Genomic DNA, 25,848 nt, shown 5'->3' with positions numbered 1-25,848 from the left:
ATTGGGTACTAATCTGGGTACTAAAACTTAAGCATCACTGCGAGCCGGCCTAGTTGGAACTGATTCATTTTGAAGGTAATAGCGCACAGAAACGGGGACAAAGAAATACTAAAACTTATTTGCAAATTCTTGCAGGGTTTGGTGGGCACGAATAGTAAAATTTCATACTGGTTTAACTTTCGTGGTTGTAGCAGAAGGAGGGGAAGGGAGGAGTAGCCCATTTAAAAAGAAGATGCGTCTATGAAGACGGCACAGGGGTTTTCCCTTCAGACCACTGAGGTCAGGATAAGGGGGATTTTCACGACCGGAGTAGGCCCCCGTCTACACTAATCTTGAAAGACCACTCTCTACGCCGAACAGCCCAAGGGCTCTGATAAAATTTGGATCTTCAAATGGAGGATCATCTTCTGAGGCATCGGGAGGCATAGCATTGGTGAGGATAGGCCGGTACAGTGAAAACGCGGAGCAGCGCCAGATTAGGTGGTCTGGGGTGGCAAATACGGTCATCCGGCAATGGGGACAGTAAGGAGGTGGAGATCCCGTTGGGTAAATCCATTTTCTAGTGATGTGGGGTGTGAGAGCTGCGTTGGCCCTAGCTTTGTTGACGAATACTTCCGCAGAGCGAGGCATCGGGGGAGCCAGAGCCAGGTAGCCAGGAAGGGTAACGGAAGAAAGACGGCACTTCCGTGCCTGGCGTGCGTGATCAAAAAAACAATTCACAATTACTGCTTTTTTTAAAAAAAACTTACCTACATATTCAGGGCTGTTCTGCACAGCTCTGGTGTAATGTGGAAAAGCCATCCATGCCAGTGGTGTAACTCTTCCTATTGCTGGATTCCTCACCATCTTCGAGACCCAGCCAAAGCAGCAGCCATTGCATTGGCTCTTCATCCTGTATTAGCGTACTCACAAACTTGTAGGCAGCATGCGGGTGCTTTTCCTTGGGACTTTCACAGCAACCATTTCCTTTCAGCGGCCCTAGACTGTCATTGTCCCTGCCCATGCATCTCTTCATTGCGTCCCTACCCTTCCTATTGAAAAGCACGCGACGTGTCAGGCAATGTTTATACAGGCGGCGTTGGGTGGTACTTACTACAAATTGATAAATCTGGCCAAGCTGAAATGCGAGTACTGTTGGCCTTTAATGAGTAACCCTGACCATTCCTTGATTTTTCCAGGTGCCATTCTGTCACGGGGCATGGTGGACGAACATTCCCATGGCTGACCATTGATGACAATGACGAGGGAGAAGCTGTGTGGGGGCGAAGCCAGCACTGACTCTCTCATGGGCATTTTGTAAATGATGTAAATAGATCGCTCATAACCTTCAACTATGGTTCGTCTTATCTGCTGTGCCACAACATTACAGTTCTTTGCTAAGTTTCACAGTTGCTAAAGGCGTTGCGCTGCTGAGCACAAGGTCGCGGGTTCAATTCCCGGCCGCGGCGGCCGCTTTTCTGATGGAGGCGAAAAGCAAAAACGCCCGTGTGTACGAGATTTCGGCGCACGATAAAGATCCCCAGGTGGTCAAAATTAATCCGGAGCCCTCCACTACGGCGCGCATCGCCTGCGTTGCGTCGGCACGTTAAACCCTACAATCAATCTCATCAATTCACAGTTGCTAGAAATCCTGTTGTAGAGCAAACCTTTTATTCGCCTTAAAGGGGCCATTAGGACAAAATACCAGTTTCACTCACAACATTGGGTGTCTTATAGTGCCCCTACTGCTTGCCAAGCAGTGAATGATGCCTTATTCATTGAGAGATTACACAATTTAAGCCAAAGTTTCAATCCTCTCGCTAAATAGTGTCTCTTGTGATGTCAGCGATGATGTATCCAGGGCAGGTATTTGAAATGAATGTTGAGCACGTTAACTAGGGCTGCAGCGGATGGGGAAACCTTGCCTTGCATCCAACAAGGATGCAACATCTTGCGGTGACAGGCCTCCGCGTAGGCGACGCAACTGCATACACTACATGGATACATGGGCCTCATCATCATTCCCTCTTGGACTCCATCTGCGAAGTGAACATTTTCGTGTTCAATTAACTTTTGTCATCATCAACTCCTACTCCCTAATCTATGCCCTGTGGCAAAATAAATGCCTTATAATTTCATTTCTTCGTTTACCGCCCATCCTCTAGATGGCGCATGAATAGCACTCAGGCCCACTGTCCATACTCACTTTGTTTTTGAGCATATTTGCACCTCGCTTGTATTTCTGGCTTGTCTTTGTTACAGCATGTAGTAATCGTTTCGTGAAATATAGGGTATGCTCAAGAAATAGGGTCATGTAAGACGATGTTGTTTACGCCAATCGGCCAGTGTTGTGAGAAAACTCCAAAGCGCCATACTGCTGAGCAGCTCTAACAAGCGTAGTGTGCTCAGTACAACAGTGAACACTAGTACTTTTGTTTAGTTTACATAATTTTTTCAAGTTCCATTGTTCACCCGATTCTTACTATCAAAAAATGGAAAAAAAAACTTGTTTTTCAAGCTCATAAGCCCTGCCTAACAATTTGCTTTTGCTGGCCTCAGCCAGTTGCACTGCGTCCCATAATGTGTGCCAGTGTCATACTAATGAGGCAGTCATTCCAATGAACCAAACATTCATTTTTTCTTCATGAAAAAATGAAGAGTAAGCCCCTTTGGGTAACAGGGATTTACTTTTTCGTGGTATTTACAGTGAAACCTCATAAGAACTGAAAAGGTAGCTTTGTTATAGGTAGTCTACTAATAGTAACGTGATGAAAACAAATAACTTGCAACTCCTGTTGTATCCCTTACTCCATTATGGCTCATTTTGTCGCCTCGCATGACCTTGTCACACTTGCTGAGGAAGTGACACGGCAACACCAAAATGGTCAGAAACGGAAAGACATTTATTCTGAACTTCAGCCAGACAAATGATGCCTAGCCGGGGATCACGCCATGTGTAACTTTGCCAATGTAATTTGCTTGTGTGCAACTGCTCATCAGTTATACTGCTCCTTGCGCGTCGTTTCAAATTGTAACCGGACAATGGTGGCGGTGGTCAATCCCACGGGATATGTCCCAGGGGAAGACGAAGATGTGCACGACATGGCCTGAATTAGAACAAGGCCAACAGAGCTGGACTAGGTGTGCACAGCGTGACCTGCTGATGATCGGACCTTGGGGGAACGGGACTTCCGGTAAAGGTGTGGTTTTCCAGGGACTCCGTGTCTTTCTTGGGAACCACGGTCGGGTGAAAGGACCCTGGTACTAGAAAATAATGCCCTGCAATTACCTCTATGTGATGAATTTTGATCGGCCCATAAATCTCAAAGAAAAGTTTTCTGGTAGCACAGGTAACCATTCAACAGAAGTATTTCGTTATTAAAGTGTACAAATTTATTGCTCCATTTTTCTGCACATCCAAAGATGGCCCAGTGTGTCGCAGTCACCGTGGCCATGGTCAGCTGCAAAAGAAGCAGAGTTTCACTTCAGATGATGGTCAGCTGAACTCTGAATTACATGCAGTAGCTACAGGGCCGTACCCAGAGGGGGGGGGGGGTTGGAGGTTTGAACCCCTCCCGAAATCTTTTCCAGGCAGCATGTAAGCAATACTTACTGTTGCTTTCGGGAAAACTACCCCCTTCCCAAAATCCATACCCCCCCCCCCCCAAAAAAAAAAATCTGGCTATGGTCCTGAGTAGCTATAATGGGAAGCACAAATTGGGTGCCACATGAAGACAGCACCAAAGAATGGTTGATAAACCGGAAGGATAAGCAGTCTAATTTCGGGTTTAACACACCAAATAACACTTTCACCTGCCTGCCTAACTGATTTGCATGACTCGACACTCGCACACACACACACACGCACTACTTCTCAAGCAGCTCTTAGGAAGACAACAGGGGCCTTAGCAGTTGGCAAACAATAACTGAGCAGAAGGCTGTACAAGATGTTCTCCAAGCTGTGGGTGGGTCTGGTGGCCAGCACACAGCATTTGATCACACGTACTAAAGGGAGCACTAGTACCAGAGGCCTTCATACCAAAAAACTGAACCCTGAAATTTCTGTTATGACCAGCAGCATGTTTAATTTATTTGCATGAACGGAAAACAATGCAAACTTATTTACCTTTTTACGTTATTTTTTTCTTCACCTGGTACAATGCTTGAATAATTGTTTGTGGGGTTTGTGCCAAAGCTACACCTTCGCTAAAGGCACACTGTAGTGGAGGGCTCGGGATTAATTCTGACCACCTGGGGATCTTTAGCGTGCACCGAATCTCGACCACACGGGCGTTTTTGCTTTCCGCCTCCATCAGAAAAGCAGCCGCCATGGCCGGGAATCGAACCTGCGTCCTTGGGCTCAGCAGCACAACACCATAGCCACTGCAGTGGGTCCAAGGTACATTGCAATGATGCCTGAATGGTTTACCCAATCTCAGCTCCACCCGCTGCAGTCGATCGAGCGATCGGCACAGTAGGGAGGTAGTTTTTATGCCGATTAGCAAACTTCAACAATTAAAAAATAAAAAGTAGAAGCAGAAAATACTCAAGACTGCATAAGACAGGTGTATCGGCGTGTATCACTTGCACCATCAGGCAGAGAAATTGAACTGAAATTCAATTTTGCAGATGGCGCATGGGTTGAGGGGTGTCTGAGCGTGCAGAATTAATCACACGTGATTACCCCTTTATTTGTTCTTTTTCTTTCTGCAGAGTTTTATTTGTCCTTAGCTTGTTTTTAAAAAGAGTGTCTGTATAATAAACTGCAGTTGTAGTAGCGCACTTGTGTTCTCCTTTCACAGTCCCTGTCCATTTTATTGCCCTCCACTGTTCGAGCAATGGAATATCAACTAGGCCAACCCGTCACGTTACTAAATCATGCAGGGTTCTCAGTTTTGGTGAGACTGCCCTTGTACTTTCAAAAATGTTGCGGGTACCTTAAAGTCACTTGTCAAAAATGATAGCTAACTTGAACAGTTTTCCTTTCCCTCTTTGTCACTCCTTTATCCCTAGCTCCTTAACCACCGGTGATATAGTATGTTCAGAAAGCAACACACTCATCTATAACACAACTGTCATACTTCTAGCCTCATCCTTCCTCGCCGGAAGAGGATAGAAAGAAAACTACTATGGCATGGCGTTCTTAAATCTTTCCCACCACTTTTGGCCTCACAGTTTTTGTAAAAGCTTGTTTCCGCCGTTTTCAGAGGTAGTTCAATGAAGATGAACTCGCTGTTATAGACACGTGTGTGGCACGTGCACTGTACTCTGTTTTGTTGTGTGCTGGGTATAGCAACGCCCCAACATTATTTCCGAGTATGAGCCAAAGGGGTTGCGAAGTCTTTCATCGTGTGAAAATCCCTAGGCTTGGCTTTAGCCGTACGAGTGCATATTAAACTAATGCCGCGACAATATGCCCTGCGAGAGACTGAAAAAAGCTGCGAGAAAGTGAGACGAAACAGCGTCGCGAACAATGTACAAAGCAACGTTTGTACCTTTCAGTTAAGGAACACAGATTGCGAGAATGTGGTTTTAACGTGATGGATGGCGATCGCTATAGCTCATCAATTTTCTTGGTGCAAACATTTTGCTGTAATTAAATGCCAAGGCAGCCAGTTGTCTCATCCGCGTCGCTGGCTCCCTACCTACCTAATGTGTGCTGCGTTTTCATTCGTTTGCATTCAGGTTGAGCAACCAGCTTGTCTGCGAAACACCAAACACTGGAACTATTAACAGCTAATGTCAACGGATTCCAACAGTCATTAGATGCTGCGGTAAATTTACAATGATCGTCCGTTTAATTTGCCCTCGCGGATCGAGTGTGAAACCTCGCGGCAACAGTTTAGGGCGGGACAGCAAAGAAGGAAGCGTAGAGGTATTAAAAGCATTGAATCGTAACAAACTGGTCGTATGTACTTACCACACTCACCATGTCGCATCGCTGGCGTTCCGTTGGTTAACCCGCCGCTGCTGAAAAGCGACGACCGCACATACGCTACAACAAATTCGCCATCCCGGGAAATACAAAAAAAAAGGAAAAAAGAAATACGCTCGAGGGCGCAGAGATCACCACCGAACAGTGGTCTGGTAGCGAGAGTAGAGTACGTTGTTTTTATTGTGTTTTATTGTGGAATGTCGCAGCGGCGAAGCTCTCGTTACTCCCTGGTCTCGAATCACCGTGATCGTCTCGAATGGCGTGGCCTACGATGAAGCCACGCTTCACAAGTAGCCGAACCGCCTCCGACCGTGGTGCATCATCCGGCCCGGTAGGTGAATATTGTGGGACTCTGTCTCTCATATGCATCAAACTGTTCGTTTTCTGTTTAGCTAACTACTGTACTTCGTAATACCTATTTCTTAACGCTCCTGATTGTATCTATTTGTTTAATTTTGAACTGTTTCTCGCATTTGTATTCCATTTAAGTTACCTCTCGGTTACGTTACATATCCTCGTGCTTATATAGTGTTTTGCCTGTCCAAATATACGTCTTTCTTTTGTTGTTCGTTCGAGGCTCTGACTCAATCTTACCGCTCTGGTCGGCGAAAGCAGCACATCAGACGGCCACCCCCTTCGTCACCTGTGCCCTGTAGGTTCGGTGGGGTTGTTTGCTCGCTTTAGTCGACTACCCACACCTTCTAGCAGCGCACTCAATTAAGGAAACTGACAATTTATGGCGTCCGCGACAGGACGTCTGCTGTGAACGTTAGGGAAGAGAAAGGGCCTGGAACTTTTGCGGCATAGATTGCTGCTGTATTTATGAGTTAGTGCTCTTTGTTAACTTTCTCTGTATAGATATAACTAGTTAGAGGCTACAGTATTGTGACTAGATTTCGATACATTTGCAATCATGGATTTAGAGAAAATTGTAGCGTTGGGCTGCCAGCTGGGCCTGTCAGGGGCCGAACTACGAAAGTGGGTTGCGCTGAAATAAAAAGAAAAAAAAACGAGAAAGCTGAGAGAGCAAGAAAGGCATCACGAGAAGAGGCTGAGACGGCTGAAAGAGAAAGAGAGACAGAATTTCAGAGACAACTTCAGTTGGAGCGAGAGAAAGCGGATCGAGAAAAGAAAGCCCGCCAGGCAGAGGCCGAAAGGGAGCGAGAGAAAGCGGTGCGAGCAGAGAAAGCCCACCAGGCATAGGTCGAAGGGAAGCAAGTGAAAGCGGAGCGAGAGGAGAAAGGACACAATGATGAGATTGAGAAAAAATAAAAACAGAAATCGAGGCACTGCGTTTGGAGAGAGACTCTACGTCAACCGATCGGAGCATAAGGGAAGGAAATAACCTACATTCGTCGGTTAGTATCTACGGTGATACTGAACGGATTTTAATCATTCTTGCGGGAGGAGATTCCAAATCCAAACATGCATTCCAAATAGTCGGTTGTAAGTGTTGCAGGATCCCTTTAAGAATAACTGGGCGGATTCTTCCTTGGTAAGAGTTCGAAATATGCTGGCACTTTTTGTATTTCCAGATATATTCGTGCGTAAATACTATACCTTGAAGAATATCAGAGTAAACATACAAACGAAAAATAATTGGGTCGAATCCACGCTGTGAAGGTGATTGGAAAACAAAGTGTTAAATAACAACCACAGAAATTGCCCATGGGAAGTCACTTGAATTCACACACGTGGTTCAACACAGAGTGAAACCAGATATTTTGCCAGCCCTTACCTGGAATTCGCGGAGGCGGTGTCCTTTCTGCCAATTCACGGCTGGGCTGCAGCGGCGGACGCCGCTGCAGCCCGGCCTCTAGTGCGGCCGTGCTTCGGAAGAAAGAAAACGGAGGGAAGCGTCTTTTGAAGGGTGAGACAGCGGAACATAGCCATACTGATGTGCTAGCTCGGGGCTACACCACCGTTCGACATAAGCGCAGACACCGAAAAAATTCGGAATGTGAGCCTAATGATTCCATTTATGACGATTAAAACTAGTTAGTTTAGTAAGTTTGAGAATTGCAAAAAAGCCGTGGGAACTTTTACAATCGCTATTTATCATAACCAGTTGCTGCTTTTGCCTTTTGTAATACCTCTTCAAACACAACCGAATTGGTATTACCCAATTGAGAAAACGGAGTCGCATTCGTGGCAAGCAGTGCGCGAAGGTAGGTCGCATTTCTCTAGCGGCCAGATGTCTGTATGTGCTTTCTAGATTTTGTTTTCTCGGCCTGCAAACCAATCCTTAAAGGAGCCATGAAGAGAAAACACAAGTTTGGTTCATTCGAAAGATTGCCTCGTTAGAACCATAACGACACCACTTATAACGCAAACTTCGCTCAAATAAGCTACATAATTAGGAAAAAAGGAAATGACCATGCGACCTACAAGCTCATTTTCCGCAACAGAACCTATGATGTCATTCGAGAATGCTCTGCGATTGGCGGAGGCCGGCAAAAGCAAACGCATGTTAGGCAGGGCTTACAGTTTGCATAGCGAGCTAGATGCCCGTGAAACATACTGCACATTCTTTTTATAACAAATAACGGTGGAGTAAACGGTTGAAGTTCCGAACGAACACGCAAGCGTGTATGCCAATGCGTACGAAACTACCGCCAGCCGAACTCACATCTTGCCGTCGCCACCGTCGCCACCGTCGCGCAGACTAATTTTCGGGTACAAGGCTCTTCGGGGCCAACGAACCGTCCCAGCACGCAGAGCCGCGACCTTGCTTGGTATCGTAATCCCTTCACAGGAGGTTGGCCGTCATATCGCCAACCAGCAAAGGTAAAAATAGAAACAAGGGGAGTAAGGAACACAGAGCAGCAACGAGATAGTGCCACTCGTCGCACAGGTTTCGGTATGGAGGTCGTGTTGGCTTGCTGCTGTCGTTACGAGCTCGTTTACAGTTTACAACCACTGAAAACTTCAGTTTGTTCGAGTACTTTACAATGAAATTTCGTTGCTGTGTTTTGAAATGCCCATGTAGTACGGGAAAATCGTCGAGGGAGTGCGACATCCCCGCCGGTGAGATCTCCTTTCATGTGCTGCCCAACGACGAACCTCGGCGAAAAGTGGCTACGTTTTGTGAACTTTGCAAACGGAGGAGAAAGAGAGCTAAAGGAAGTACGAGTGTGCTCGCTTCATTTCCGAGGAAGTGATTACGGCAGGGACCCGGACATGCTGGCGCTCGTCGCCGACTTCGTCAAAAGCGCTCTGACCTTGGGGAAAAAAATTGCCGTACACACCGCGCATTGACGCTCAAATCTTTCTGGTCGGAGCAGAGAGCTCGAGCGAACGGCTTTCCATACACGATACCGGCCAACTGGCATAAGCGATACTGCTACTGAAATTGAAAATACGGCACATACGTACCAGTCTGTATTCGTCCGTCGCGACGGGGCTGACGAGGCAGCGGTGCCGACAGCTGGGTGTTCGTCTGTTGTGGCTATCGCGGAATGGTCGCTTTCCCGTCCACCGCGTATCCCACAACTCTTGCCGCTCGTGCACTTAGAAGCATTGAGCGTTCAAGTGGTGTGAGGTTGTTAAATGCAAGCCCGAGCTCCTCGGCGAGAGTTTTGTTCTCCGGATCAGGCGATTCCATGACTAGGGCTGCGGGTGCACTAGGTTTTACTAGTATTTTTAAAATGGCCGCCGTCACGGTCGACTCCCGCGTGTGGGTGCTATATGGAGTCGACATACTAAGTATCTATTTCATGGACCGGCTCGTATGACGCCATTGTTCATGTGACGAAATGTGCAATTTTAGCGGGAGATTTAAAATTTTGGCTTAAATTGCCTTATTTCTCAGTGAATAAAGCATCATTTGCTTCCGGGAAAGCGCTTGGTGTACTATGAAACACCTAATATTTCGAATAAAACAAACTTTTGTTTTCTCTTCATGGCTCCTTTAACGTATGTTTCCCGTACGCCCGCTTAATTCCATCGGGTCCGGGTCACCCAACAGGCGATGTCGAACAAGATAATCAAGCCGTGCGAAGGAAGCGTGCGATGGACGCGAAGCTGCGCCAAAACAGGCCAAAGCAACCATTGCTAAAGCAGACGACAAAGCCGTACCGCCGACGCGCCCACCAGCGAGCAGGCTCGAGCGCGCGGGGAACGCTGGGTAAATTCGCTGCATCATCTACAGTGTGCTATGTGAGCGAAGACCTCCCCCCCCCTCGCACCTCCAGTGCGTTGGGAGGTTTTGCCCGCACGCCGCGAAAGAACCGTTGGCTGGTGCAGGTACAAAGAGTAGAAAGCTTTGCTTTAAAATTAGGAAATAGTCACCAATACCGCTATTGTAATACTTGTTTGCATGGGCTCATCCGGGAGCTCGCCAGTCACATGTCGGATAATTACTCGCATTCGCAATTTATGTACGAAATACATCAAGCACAACCGGCATTCTGCCTAACAGTTTCTCGAGGCCTTATAGGAACAAGGTGGGCATAGATTTACGGGATAATGTTATTACTCATTTTTCGATTTTCCTATGGCTGTTAGCGGTCTGCTATCAGCCGTGCTCATCAAGCGTCCGCGGAAATACGTCATCACTGCTAATACGAAGCCACGACAGAGGCAGGTAGGTGCGGAGGCTAGTCCGAGGGCCCTATTCTCGACTGCATGAATTCCCAGGGAACTGGAAATTTCTTGGAAGTCTTTTCTGATTGGCTTTTCATTTTGACCACGAGCTTCCGGTTGACAAACAGGTTGTGTGTGCTTTCGTCATTTTGCCGTTTCATGACGTTTACGGGCACCAGTTCTAAAGTTTGCCTTATTTCTCTTTACTTCAATCGCATAATTCTTGGCCGGCAATGAAAAACTACACTAAATGCACCGTGCCTGACAACGTAAGGCTGTCTTTGCTATTCCACAACAATACTGCTTGATATACACGCGCTCTGTGTAATTGGCTGAGAAGGCGGGACATAATTTAACAGTTGGCTGGAACGATGACGTCACACATTGGCAACTTCAGCCTGCGTAAAATTGACGTAATGTTACGTACCAGCTTCAAAATGCCGCTGCTTTTGTAGTGAAAGACGAAAAAAATTTCATCGACCTTTGGCCCCGCGAAATGTCCTTGAATTTGCAGCAGGCGCAGCTTCGCATGACGCATGGTTTAAAGAATGTTTTCTACCGAAAGGAACAATAGTTTCGACCGTTTCCAAGTCAGTGATCAAGGAGCATACAAATAACGTGCATTATTTGGCTCTATGTTTGGCAATAAAATAAAAATTAGTTGTTTGGCGCAACCGCAACATAAGGGGGCAGTACAAGCCTCTCCATGACAAAGAGAACCCAACGCATGGTATTTGTCTACGCGCCTCCTAGTAAACTACGGGGTCACATGATTGAACTCAAGAGAAAAATAACAAAGAAAACTTACCCGTTTGTTCATCATAGCTGATTGAAGTTGAGCTTGACGAATGAGTTAATCGGCGGCATCGGTACGCTCAGGTAGGTGATACCGTACCTGAGATATTGCCGGTCCTAACTCAGTAACTTAGTTTAGTAAAAAACAAAACCCAGTATGTAACTTATATAACACTACTTTTAAACTTACTTTTGAGATTTCGGCTACTCCCCATCGCGCTCAGTTCTGCGGTTCAAACGTGTGATGGTCCCATGCTGAAAATATAAAGAAAAAAATCAAACACATTTAAATATATCATCTCAATGAGGACTCACGCGCGAATCTTCTACGTTACCTTACTAGGGCGGGGCAGATCCATTCTAAAAATCGCGATAATATAGAAAATCAACGACTCACCGGATATTGTAAAATGCGTATCCAGGCGGACGTCAAAAGTGAGAGGAAACGATAGGACTGTTGCTCGCAGTCATATAAGCTAAAACTTGCGCAGGCTGTTGGTTCTCAGATCTCACCGCAGAAAGCCAAATAAACGCTTTCATCAGGGAAGCATATGAGGCAGCCCCAACCCTAAAAATTTTCATGATCGTCGAAAAGATACTGAAAATGGGTCTTTCAAAGTATCACGGAAGCCACCCTCCATGCGCAAACGAAGCGGATGTGAAGAAAAAAAGCCGGGGCGGTCCATTGTATGCAGAACACCCTTACCCCCCGCCGTCCCCCCCCCCCCCCGGAACATTACCTTAGCGCCATGATGGACATGTCACTCTCCCAAAGAAAACTTATACAAACTCTTCCCAACCGAAATTCTTGGATGCAAACTTCACAAGAACGGGTGAAAAACCAGGATCGTTTTCTTTCAATGACAGTACCGGAGCCAACGAAAACGCAGTATAGACCGATGCCTGGATGAGCAGAAGTACTGCGACTGCAATTGTCGCAGCAGACAACTTTTGCAATCTTTGCAACTCCAAGACGGTCCCCCAAGAAAAAAAAAAACGGAAAGCTGGAGCGATCCTCTCGTCAAGCTAACAAACAAAACTATCAAATTGAAGAACAAACACCACTGAAGAATCTCAATTAAAGCAGTAACCATAAACGTTCCGGAAAGATTCTTTCACGCACAATGAAGGAGGTTCAAATACATGGCCAATCAAACGCGAAGGTCTGGAATGGATCGAGGCTGCTTACCAAGAAGCACGAGAACCCACATGCCATGCTTCTACCACCGCGACGGCCACACTTCCTTCCAAGGAAATATGTAGAGCGTCTAAATCCTAGAGAGACTATCCTTCGCGTACCACAATCTGCTCTCAGTGTCAAATAATTCCTAACCCGGCACAGGATACACAAAAACTCATATATACAAACCTACATGGGTAAAGATGTTCGGGGGGAACTTAAACCTGTGCTGAATTCGGGGAAACTTCCACCCTCCTTCACGCAACATAGCCATGTGCAACTGTACTCTCAGGGGTAAAAACTCAAACACAGCTTATTACACTGCTGTGGAGAAATGGGAGGCAGCTGCGCCCAGCCCGTTACCTGAAGACCAGATGGGGCTGACTGAGAGGGCAGGTAAACAGTTGCTGCATCCGGAGCTTAGAACTTCGGACTTCCCTGCGCCAAAACTCCCAACGTTCCTACTGAGCAGAGGTATTCTCCATACAGCTTCCTCTAAACAAACGAAAACTTTCTAACCAGCCAAGACAATAGGAAATAGGCATGAACCGCGTCAAGTTCTCGCTGAAACTGACGAACATCAATTTGTTGCAACATTTCACGCCGACACCTTTAGTAACACAAGCTAGATGGCGTCTGTCTTTCCTCCCTCACGCGATTGAAACCCATTCGCGCTAGTCTTGCTCTTCCTGGCTGACCTTCGGTCCTTGTAAAGCAGGAATCGTCCGCGTAGCAATCCCATTCTAAACATTATGTAGGCATAGACATAACGCTATCGTGTCGCGCTTCTTAAGACCTACACGTAGATGTCACTACAATTTCTTCATCCCCCCTTTAAACAAAAAAAAAAAAATACCTTGTTGCGGATGTTAACCGGCTCTAATATGAGAGCACCTTAAAGACACTGCAGAGAGAGAGAAAAACATCTTTACATTGTAATCAAATTCGGCGTACAAATATTTTAAATTTTGTGCGATCTCGAAAGGGAGAGCAGTGTTCTGATTACTTCACTTATGACGCCCTTAAAGAACGTACTACTTTGCGCTTGCAGAGAGTGTTCTGAAATGTTGAAATGGCTCAGCACACCTCCATACAAAATTTGACACGGCTGTAGCGTATTAGGTAGCGTTGTGAGCCGAACTGGCTACAGAGGTTTCCGAATGCTTTGAACGAGGATCAGTCTTGGGGCATCTCGACCGGCATGCATCAGCATCTTTCCGGTTTTCATCTTTTGTCCCGTGCACATGGAGCACATTCTACATTGCGCTCACGTTGATTGCATCATGCTCTTCAAATCACGAACTTGACCACGAATGCTGTGTTGGATGAGGGAGAACTTGTGCCAATAAGGATGGTCGAACTGCTTGCGGCAGTTGCCGAGTGCTGATAGCAACGGTGGTCCCCTTCATTTGGCCAACTAAGTGGGTTTCGGCGAACAACAGCTGAAAACATTTCAAGGGATCGTTCACTACTAGAGCGGATAGTCATTCCATTCATGGCGCCATCAATGTTCATCAACTACAGTCTCTGGGTACCTGCATGTGTAACCTTGCGCCCAGACGTTGCATCAAGTGGGTAGGGGATACCCTTATCTCGAGTTTGAAGGAGCCTTCTACGGCCACGCACATCGTTCTTGTGGTTCCTTCCGGCTGCAGGTCCAGACGTGCTGGCGTAGGGAGCGCCTGGAGTTCTCGCCAGTCAGACACTTCTGGCTCAGACGACAGGATGTCACGCACCTTTAAAATATTCGTCCACCTTTCCTTAAATGTGGGCGCACTTTAAAAGGAAAAGCGCAGTGCTTACAGTCATGTTTTTTTTTTGTTTTTTGACGTCCTCCTGGCGCAGACTTTTTTTGTTTTTTGTTCCATCTCCGGGTCGGCTTACAGGAACCAACAAGCTGATAATTTTATGTCTAAAGCAAATCAAAGAAACAGCAACTAAAACTGTCTAGTCGGTTGCCAGAGCACCGAAACACGCATCTCCACAAAATAAGGCACCCCTCGAGAATCTGATGACCTTCCTGCGTCGGAAATATTTCAGAACATTTTCCATTTATAATGCGAAGAACCTCATTTCGTGTGGCCTGGATTCGCAAGGGGATGAAGTTTTATTATGTGTAATGAACGGCCGACACGTAATTTTATAGTATTGTTTTGAATCACCGGGATCTTGTGTCTTTAGGATGTGTGAGTTTTCATAACAACGTATATTGCGACCTGGATATCAAAGAGTACTTCCTTACAGAACATCATTTTCCCCCTTGAAGGCCTTCTATGCGTTACCACTATCTATATTGCAATACCGGACCGGCTGCACGGTACCTTTTCTCAAGCGTTTCGGCAATGTAACTGCATGGGCATCTGCTTTAGACGAACACTTAGCGCAAACGTATTTGAGCATCTCCAACTCATTGTGCTGAAATTTAAGGATTGTTTTTTCCAGGCACGCGGAGTACACGAGAAGTGTTTCCATGTGCGCAGCGCAGCCTGCGGCCCAAACGGCCTGGTTCTGTCTTGCTGTCTCAGTTAATAGCGCCCTTCACGGCCCTTTGAGCGGCGTTCGTCCTCGTCAACTCTGGTGTCGCCCTCGGCACAACTTACTCGCCAACCGACGGATCCAGGAGCGACATGTGAGGGCCCGCACACACACACACACACACACACACACACACACACACACACACACACACATGCTCGCATGCTCGAACATACACACGCACGCACATACGCACACACACACATGCACGCACACACGCTCCCCCACACACACAAACACGCCCGCTCGCTCGCACACACACACACACACATAGACACGCAGAGGCGCACACACGCCCGCACGCACGCACGCACGCACACACACACACACGTCATATCGGTGATTGTCATATCATGTGTCAATGATTGTCATATCATTGTCATATCGGGCACACGTCCTTGCGATGCCCGACCCTACGCACTGGTGGAAGATGCCAAGTGGCCTTCTGTTCAGGTGGCACGGTATGAGCGTGACGCCTTATCGGACAAAGTTCGGTACTTTGGGTCATCTCAAGGCTGCACCCGCCGCGGTCGCTCAGTGGCTAAGGCGTTGCGCTGCTCAGCACGAGGTTGCGGGTTCGATTCCCGGCCGCGGCGGCCGCTTTTCTGATGGAGGCGAAAAGCAAAAACGCCCGTGTGTACGAGATTTCGGCGCACGTTAAAGATCCCCAGGTGGTCAAAGTTAATCCGGAACCCTCCACTACGGCGTGCATCTTCGCCTGCGCTGCGTCGGCGCGTTATACCTTACAATCAATCAATGCTCTGAAGGCTACGATGATCGTGGCCATGTTGCCGATTCGTTTAGTGCCTGCGGCGAGTGGGTTTCTGTTGTTGTCGATGTTACCGTCGAGTTCTACAACGCTCGCGATGACAGTGATTCCTCGGGTGATGCACTTTGCAGTGTCGTACGGCACCATGCGGTACGCGCTGACTTCAAAGGTCTTGTGGTGAATTTAGATCGTTTAAGGTCTTTCATAGCGGACGGGGCTTCTTCCTTTGGCGTGCTGACTAACATTATGTTTTGTTGCGCGTTCGGGCGGGTGGTGTGCGATGCGGTTTCTTCAGTGGTATTCTTCGCCGCGGCAAGAACGGCCATAGCGACAGCCGTGGTGCTATATTAGTGATGTCGAGCCTCCCTCGGATCTGATCACTATCTTGCTTTGCTCCAGTGGCATGGCTGGTATTCTCGCTGCCTTGATTACCGAGGCTCGACCGGTCTTGTAGCCTTTCGCTTTCTTGCTGACTTGGTTGTCGGTGCCGGTGAGCTTCGCGATGGGGTCTTCTTGACGGAGTCTCGACATGCGCTCCACCGCGAGCGTCCATCCAGCGTCGCTATGGAATTCCTGGAGTGAAATGTCTTCGTCTTGAACTTGCACGCACATTTGAGAGCCGGCGATTGTTGCCCTAGCGGACGTCTCCACCCTCTCGGGGCGAAGCGGAGGCCGCCGAGGAAGCGAGCTGCGGCAGATGTGATGGCGAGAGACCTAGCGCTCGTGGAAACCGCCTATAGGCTTAGCAGCCCCTCGCACAGCGGTGGTAGCAAATGTCCGATAATTCGGCGAAGAAGGCGTACCTTTGGGAATTTCTGGTATCTGTCGGTGCCTCTTGACTTCTGGAACATATCCAGATAAAGAAAACTTCGATTAGAGAAAATAGCACTCCGAAATTATTCATAAATGACGGAGCCGTTATGAACGCGGCCACTCGCCTCATCTATCTCAATTCCCTCCTCTCACCCCATTTGTCAACCTGAAACCGCAGGAAATCAACAAACTGGACACCCTCATCAGAAAAGCTTACAAAGCAGCCCTCGGCCTCCCAACCTACACATCTAACGATCGTCTCCTCAAACTCGGCCTGCATAATACCTTAAGTGAACTGTTGGAAGCACAGCGCGCATCACACCTCCAGAGACTCATATTGACACCAGCAGGAAGAAAAGTTCTCCAGGACATCGGACGCACTACCCCTTCTTCACAGCAAGCACCGCAACGTATTCCTCTTACCATCCGTCAACGCCTCAAGGTCCATCCTATTCCAAAACACATGCATCCTACCTACAACCGGGGACGCCGAGAGGCCAGGGTGAGGCTCCTTGAAAAACGACACAGCTCAGACCCTCACACACGGTACACAGACATTGCTCGATCTACAGACCCCAAGCACACAACCCTGGTAGTCCTCGACTCAACTGGTAAATTAGCAACTGCAGCCTCCTATCGGAACCTACCTGTAGCAACGGCCGAAGCGCTAGCCATCGCTCACGCCACCACTACCCACCAACAAAAACCCTACTTGACCATCATATCGGATTCCCAACAAGCCTGCCGCCTATACCAAGCCGGCCTCGCACCCCCTCAAGCCATCCAGATCCTACAACACCTCCCCGAAGACATCGACATCTCTATCATCTGGACACCAGGCCACACCGGCCTTGCAGGGAATGAGGCGGCCCACGCCGTAGCCCGCGACCTCCTCAACCGGGCACTCCCAACAGCAAGGCCAGGAAGAACCGGACAAGCCCCATCTGTCCCACAGGCACTGACCCCACTCGACCTCACATACAGCTCCATTCTCTCTCATTACACACACACAAGAAGGATATACCCACCTCCTCATCACACTCTTTCCAACCATCAAGCGTATATCTACCGGCGACTGCAAACCGAGACATACTACAACCACACCATCCTGTCCCACATCTCCCCATCTCTGTTCCCCTACAATTGCCCACAGTGTGACATCCCACTCTCAACTTACCACCTAGTATACTCCTGTCCCCACCACCCTCACCCCATCCCATCCCCATCCCCTGAGCAGTGGGAGTCTGCGCTGACCAGCTCGGCGCCGGAGCGTCAACTCGCGCTGGTGCAACGAGCCACGGATGCAGCGCAGGCCCGCGGCCTCCTGGACGAAGGAGGCTGACCACACCCCTTTCCCTACCCCTTGAGCTCAGTAAAGAACGTTTTTCACCACCACCTTGTAAGAAAGGCGTTGCAGGGGTCCTGTAAGTTCGTCCGCGCGACATCTTTAAAAATGTACCGCGGGATGGCTACCCCAGCCACGGAATATAGTGCGAAAGTAGCACCCACTTCTGATTATAAAGCGCTGCGCGATTTTTCAATGCGGTGGGTATGTGCTACCTGGTGACTATATAGCGCATTGATAGAACAGCAAGTGCCAGGTAAATACAAGGTGAACAGGCCACGCCTCATAGCCGATTCGTCCTAGGTGGGAGAGAGAGAGAAACATCTTTAATGGGCAAGTGAGGTCAGCCAGGCAGGGCGCCCGACTTGCTACACCAAATGGAGGTGAAGGTGTGATGAAAATTAATGAAAACTCTCACTTACACATGAATACTCAAACACAGAGACGCACACAAAAAGCACACACAAAATCAGGCTTTATAGTCTTGCCTGAGAATTCATAGCTCACTGACAAGTCCAGTGTTCCAGAGAAGCGTTAAGAGCACTTTTGTTGCGCGACTTGCCATGCCGGTTTTAAGCCAGGGCCCAAGGAAGTGACTCGAAGACATCTGGGCGGACGCGGGTAGCCCCAGAGAAAGCTTTGGCGTGGTACGCTCAAGTTCGTAGCGAGGACATGCGCAGAGAACGTGTTTCAGGTCCTCACGAACTGTACAGGCAGGGCACAGAGGTGAGGGAACTCGACGTAGTATAAAAAGGAATTGCTTAGTGTAAGCCACATTCAGTCGTATTCGATGTAGGACAGCTTCATCTCGCTTGTACAGGCCGCTTGGCATCCGAAATCGACACTCTGGGTCTATTGTGTGCAACGGATCATAGCTTCGTAGGTGCACTAGCTACAGAGTGTATCTCATTCTACGTGATCCTGTCATAGGTCGGCAAAACAGAAAGAACTCACTCAAACTCAATCACATTTTTTTTATTTACGCTGTACTCAATCAAACTCAGACTCAAAAAGTTCGTCTGTTCACAAAATCACTCGTACTCAATCATCAAATACTCATTTGTAATCGTACTCACTTGTACTCAAACTCATTTGTCCTCACGAATATTCGTACTCAATCTGTACTCATGAGTACTGAATCTGTACTCATGAGTACTCACTCTGTACTCATGAGTACTCAATAAATACTACTGCTCATGAGTACTACTCATGAGTACTACTCATTCTGCACTCACGAGTACTACTCAATCTGCACTCATGAGTACTACTCATTCTGCACTCATGAGTACTGAATCAGTACTCATGAGTACTCAATTTTTATTACTCACGAATAATCAACTTATCTGCACTGTTAGCTAGGTCGTAGCTCGAATGAAAGACTAAGTAGAAAAAATAAATTGTTCAATTGATTAGAAAAACACAGGTTATATATAAATCAGGACAGAGGAAGAAAACGTCTGACACGGTGCACTGTCGTTGGGCGACTTACTGTCCGAAGGCAAGTACACTGTACATGTGAGAAAGCGAAACGGAACGTAAGCACTCCCGTTGCGCCTGGCGTCTCATCTTGTTCTCAGGCCGGGTCGAGTTCAGGAGAGCTCAGGGCTTGTCGGTGCGGCCGTGGCCGTAAACTGCGTTTTTCTGCGTGTCTTCGGGTGGCAGCTTTTGTCGTCCCTTTTCGTTTCCGGGCGCGCTGATACGTACCCTAATCGTGCTCTGAATCCAAAATGCGCCTGCCCCCAGGAACAATGAAGCGTTCTCATAGATTGACGTCCGTTTGTATCCAGATCACTGTCCGCTTGTTCACAGATGCTCGATGCTGGCGTTTGTTTTTTGTTGTTCCAGATACTAGAAACTTCGTTAAGAGGTTGTTCGTCTCGTTGAGTTTCGGTGAATTTCAAATCTGCTTGATTTTATTCTGTGTGTGCCGTGGGATTCACTTCATCAGACCTGAACTTGACAGTGTTTACGGCGTTGCGTCGGTTGCGCCGCTTCCGTCGGCGATTGTGTTCGTGTAGCTCGTCGCATGCTTGATGCATGTGGGGGCGTAGTCGTCTTGTTTGTCCGGTGGCGAGCTGCCCTGTGTAGGGATGGCATAGTGCTCGCAGTCGCCGTGGTTGTTTCGAAAGTGAAACCGTTGTGGTGGGGAAGCGGGCGTAGTTCGTGCCATTCGTTCAGTCCTACATTCCTCGGCGTCGCAAGCGTGACTTCATCGTCAGGGCATTCGATGCTTCGTCTGGATCGGGTTCATTCGTTGCCGTTCTTGCCGTGTCCGTGTCGTCGCTCAAGACCTCGTCTTTTTCCCGTTGTTTCGAGAATGCTATAATCGCTAACTCTCCCATACAAGCAGGATCCGTTTATCGCGAGTCCGCTTGCTCGCGGTTGCGTCCTCTTGTATGAAATGGTGTTTGTCGTGTTAGTCTCGATCGGAGCGCGGGTGCCGGTGATCTTGTTAATTCTGGATCGGACATGCCACGTGTGCTGGCCGTGTCTTTGCTCGTTGACGGACCTACTTGCACGAGTGTCATGTCGTTCGTCCGCTGGACTCGGGCGGGAGCAGCGGGTGTCGGAGAGCTCGTACTTTCCGGTAGGGTTGAACCGCGTGCGCTGGGTTTTTTGTTGCTTGTGGCCAGGTGATTTCTGCGGTTGTAACATTCGCTGGCCAAGTCCGGATAGCACCTGCAGTGGGAGCGGAAGATGTCGCAAACAGCAGTTTCCTCCGTGTCTGCTGCGGCTTCGTGGCGTTCCGTGCGTTGTGCATTTCGTTCTGCGTGGTCAGCTCCACTGGTTGAAGTTAGATGTCGTTCGTCACTTCGCGTGCGTTTCGTGCGCTGTGCGTCTCGTTTTATCTATGACACTCCCCTATAATTGGGGTGTGGTCGTTCGCCACGTATGGTGCATTTCGGGCGCCGTGCGTCTTGCTCGCTTGTCGTGGCCATATCCACCAATCCGGATGCGCTGTCGTTGGTTGCGTGGACCCGCGCCGGGACAGCACGTTCGGAAAATGTACGTACCGGCTCCGTTGCGTTCCGGGCTCTCAGCGTTCCGTTCGTGTACGTCTGTAGCGGAAGAGCGGGTGCTAGGAACGTGGTGCCTTCTGGCTCGTGCGCGCTGCGTACGTTGCGCGTCTCGTTGCTCGTTGCTGGAATGACCTTCGCGTGGGCGATATAGCTCGTGGGTGATGTAGCAGAGCAACGTGTGTTCGTGATCTCGCCAGAAATGCACTGATCTTCGATACATCTCCGTAATCATGGCGATTACCTGGGAAAGGTCCGGTGAGCACGCAATCACAATTTTGCATGCGTCGTCTCGTTCATATGCGTTCCGTCGTGCATTCTGCCTGTGCTCGGATCTCGTGCAGTCCAGGCACGGGGGAAAACGTGCGGCCGACTCTCGCCAGTTGTCTCAGAAAACTTTCTCGTTCATCACGCAGCCTTTTGCTCTCAAACAGCGCCGCTTGCAGGGTCATCTGCCGTTTGTTGTCGGAGGCAGCCTGAAGTAGCGTTGGCACATTCGTTCGTTTGGAGAGATGGCGACGTTCTTCGTTGTCCTCTAGAAGACGCAAGATGATGTCGTCCTTACGGCCAGAGCAGGGTAGCCCTCGTAATCGTAGTGCGCTCATGAACTGCTGTTTCTTCGTAGAACATAGGACGTAGCGTTTCGTTCAAGGCAGCACTGAGTCGACCACCGCTGGCGTGGAGTGCATCGGTGCCCCATGTCTGCGTGCTTCACTCTCGTAGTCGTGGTGCGGTCCATCGAAGTTGTTCGTCCGTTCGTCCTCCCGTGGCCTTAAATCATGATCCTGTCGACTGCAACATCTTAGCTAGGTCGTGGCTCGAATGAAAGGCTAAACAGAAAAAAAATAAAATATTTAACTAATTAGAAATACTGAGATTACATATACATCAGGACAGAGGAGCCCGAGAAGAAAACGTATTTCAGGGTGCATTGTCGTAGGGCTTCCCACTGCGCGAAGGCACGTACACGGGAGAGAGCGAAACGGGACGTATGCACTCGCGTTTTGAATCGCGGGCTGAATCGCGGCTGAATCGCGGGGCAGTTGGCCAGTTGTAGAGAGGGCGCATTATGTACGTGAAGCTACTTAACGGCGACCCCAGTAGCTCCCATGTGTACAGCGGGGCGTGATATTAAGTTGCAATAATGAATTATCTTTATGACGGACACAGACAGACTGACAGGACAACATTGTCACGCTCAAGTGGCCAAAGAGAGAGTATCGTTTTTAAAACCATCTGGAAAGAGACGCTGCCGCCGCTGTTCCGAATTCGGCGAACATTGCGCAACCGTACCCCTCGCAACCGCCGCCAGCCCGCAAAGTAAGAGATAAACAGAAAGACGAAAACCGGCTAGCGCGCGAAAAGCCAAAGAGGGAGGTCCCACCGCGAAAAAGATACAGGACGGGCACTACGCGTCGTTGTGTCTATTTCCGTTAACAGCTAGGCCAAAACCCACACAGCTCTGATCTTACTAATGTTTCTATGCGTGTGTGCGTGGTTAACCAGAGCGCCCGACACAAATTTGTTGCACCTGGCGACGCGCCGACGATGGGCCCGATTCGCGCCTCGGTCAGCCAGCCCGCGGCAGACGGGCCGCAACTGGCGGCACATGGCGTCGCCGAGTCTACTCTCCTTTTCCCATCGAGACGGCCGCACCAAATCATGCTTGGGACGACCGGCCCACAAAAGACACGCAGCGATGAGTAGACTCTGGAGACGGCGCCGCTGAGTCGCCTCCCCTTTCCCATTCGTGGCTCGGCTGACGCAATCACTTCGCCTGCATTCGCCGGATTCAAACTGCGGCCAGTGATAGTCCTGATTGGAAAGATTCGAACTGCACGCGGCTGCGGCGGAACTCCGGGGGTATAAAACCAGCCCTGAAGCAGCGGCTGTGCGGCGGCATTTCATCGGATGCATTGAATTGAGAAGTGCCTTTGTGCGAGCCATGTAACCCTCTTGCTACCTTTGTATATATTGTATATGAATGCAGCTTAAAATCACCGTCGGCTCGACAACTTCACCGCTCTCCTCTGCGCCGCGTCGATGGCGAACTGAGCAGGGCAACGTCGCAACATCTATGCATCTGTATTGTTAACCTGTGGCTTTTGTATCTATGTTGTACAACGCGCCCCTTATGTAACACCCCCTGTGGGGTCTTTAAGGAAATAAACTGAAGTGAATCGAACAGTGGTGACTGAGCTAGAATGGCCCAGTCCCAACAGTGTGTGTGTAAGTGTGTTCGGGGGGGGGGGTGGGGGGGTGGACAGGGTATCGGTCGCAGTCGAGGGCCGCAGTGCACCCAGTTGCTGCCGGTACTTGGCAGCCGTTACGGCAGCGTAGAACTGCCCTGCCGTGCTTTGTGTACTCGAGAACAAAATTTGTAGACGCGTTGTTCGGAGGTGTGATAGCTTGCACTGACGTCACTGTATTGCCGTGTTGGTCGGTTGGTTGCACAGTGGAAATCTGCAGCTCTTATCTCGAGCAACGCGGATGAAGCTGACAGCGATCGATCAAAAAGTGCGGTGACGTCGTTATGTGCAATCCACATGTTTTACGAGACGTTCGAAGATAGGAGCTTAAGCGACAATCCCGGCGTCTGGCGTTGGCGTTCATCAATTCAAAACAATTCTTTCACGAGGCCACTCACAGTGCGAGCTTAAACTCCGCGGTATAGTTGCTAGCGAGGGGTGGTCGCCCCGCCTGTAAACAGTAGTGAAGGTAGGGGAATAACAACCACCGAAATTCACCATCATCGTTAGCGCCCTCATTACACGGTCGCATAAACGAGAAGCGGCGAATCGGGTTTCCACTCGAAAGTAAAGCCATTCGAAAGCAAAACGCTCCTCCAGCGGCAAGATGACAGAGCTCTTCGACAAAATATGCGAGGCTAAACAAGGCGCCGCACGCGTTGAACTGGATATTATGATGTCCGATTCACAACTCACAAACGTGCTTAGGTGTACAAGGATATTTTATTTCCATTGCTGGGGCAAATTCCACCGCCGCGCCTGCACGCCGTAGTGCACGGTGGGGCTATATGCTCACTTGTAAATGGCACTACACGAGACCATATTACTAGCGAACCTGAGCAAAATGTTTCAAAACGGGAACCTAATAAAACCATATGGGCGCACGTACATCAGCCAAACTGTCGCTTGAATACGCACAGCTAACGTTACAAACCACGCAGTCGGTTTGACGCGAGTTACGTAAATTAACGGCGACTGTTGAAATGAGCGGTTCGGCTCACGAAACGATAGTACACAGCGTGACATGCGTCTACGGAAACTTCTGAAGACCGAAAAAGAGAGACTTCAGTACGCCTAGTTCGTGCGTTGTTAGCAGCCTCCACCGCCTCTCCCCTAAAACAATTGGAAGGGAGCAAGCGCAATGAAGCCGCCACGCGTTCAGAGGCCGCGTCAACAAAAATAACTGCGGCAGTCAAGAAGTCCCATCAGAGAAGAGCAACTGCGGCCGCGTTTCCGGCCCGGCCCTCACCCCCTCCTTTTTCCCTCTTCACCGTGACCCCTTTGCGAGCGACCGCCGAAAAACGCTTACAGCGCCAAACAGGGACCGGGAAAGGAGGGAGGTGCAGTTTTTGTTGTGTAATTTCACCATGCTTGACAGTTAAGGTGCACAGCGGCACCGCTAAATGTTTGCGACTCGTACACGCGCGTCCAGACTCGAGCTCGTGATAAAACTTGTTTGCACTACTGTACTCAGGAGTGCATATACTCATGAATACACAGTACTCATGAGTACACAGTATTCATGAGTTACTGTGTACTCATGAGTACTGTGTACTCGTGAGTACTCATACTCATTAGTACTCAAACTCGTGAGTACTCATACTCATGAATACTGTACTCATGAGTACTCACACTCATGAGGAGTGTACTCATGAGTACTGTACTCACGAGTAGTGGACTTACCCCTGTACTCACTCGTCATCGTACTCACTGTTTTTTTCTGGGTGTGTGATCACTCATCATCGTACTCACTCGTGAGGTTGAGTACAAATGAGTAGAAATGAGTGTACTCACGAGTGAGTACGCTACCTATGGATCCTGTACGGCAAAGTGATCGAAATGACCTTCTCGTTCTTCCCAAAGGGGTCTTGCACTCTGTATTTTTTAAAACAAAGGTGTTTTATTCCGGGATTTATGAAGATTGCACTTCCGTCATATCCGTCACGGAAGTGACGCCAGTACAACGAAGCAAGTGGCCTGTAAAGGGTGCACCCCTGCACACAGGGTCTTCCGGTTGTTCGTTTTCGTGTTTTATATTTTAACACAAAAGTGTGTTATGCCGGCATACACCAGGGTTTCACTGACGTCATATCGTCACGGAAATGCCGCAAGTACACCAGCAGGACGTAGCTCGCCAAGCACACCCACAAGACAGCCACCGGTTCGCAAATCATGCCCAGCTACAGATTTCGCTGCACATTGAACTTTTGTGATTTACGATGCCTATGACAGGAATCAACCACAATTTTTTTTTCGGGAGTGTGGGGGGTCGCAGGTGGCTTTACCCTATGAGTGTTTCCATTCACTTTACCATATGAATGTTTCCATTTGTCGTAGTCTCCAGGCTGGTTTCTTCCCAGCCCCCTTCTTTTGTGCAGGTGGTGGCAGGAATTGGGTCATTTGGGGTTTTAAAATTGCCTTGGCAGCCCCTTTGTTATACTCGTGCTACACTAGCGTTTCAAACGCGTTTGAACCGGACGTCATTCAACTGGAAAGCGGGGACTCGAATACAGTTCGGGGAGAAGAAGCAGGTACACGCTTTTTAAAGGAAGGAGGATAAGAAATGGACTGAAGATATTATTGAGCCCTTATGAAAGCCCACCTGCATTCAACACAGTCTGGGGGACGTGTTTCCAAACGCTTCGCT

Source organism: Haemaphysalis longicornis, unplaced genomic scaffold (genome assembly GCF_048455015.1).
Source record: "Haemaphysalis longicornis isolate Haplotype H1 unplaced genomic scaffold, Haemaphysalis longicornis Haplotype H1 scaffold_8, whole genome shotgun sequence".
In the NCBI taxonomy this organism is placed as follows: domain Eukaryota; kingdom Metazoa; phylum Arthropoda; class Arachnida; order Ixodida; family Ixodidae; genus Haemaphysalis; species Haemaphysalis longicornis.
The sequence above is the reverse complement of the archived record's forward strand: the minus strand, read 5'-3'. Positions refer to the sequence as shown.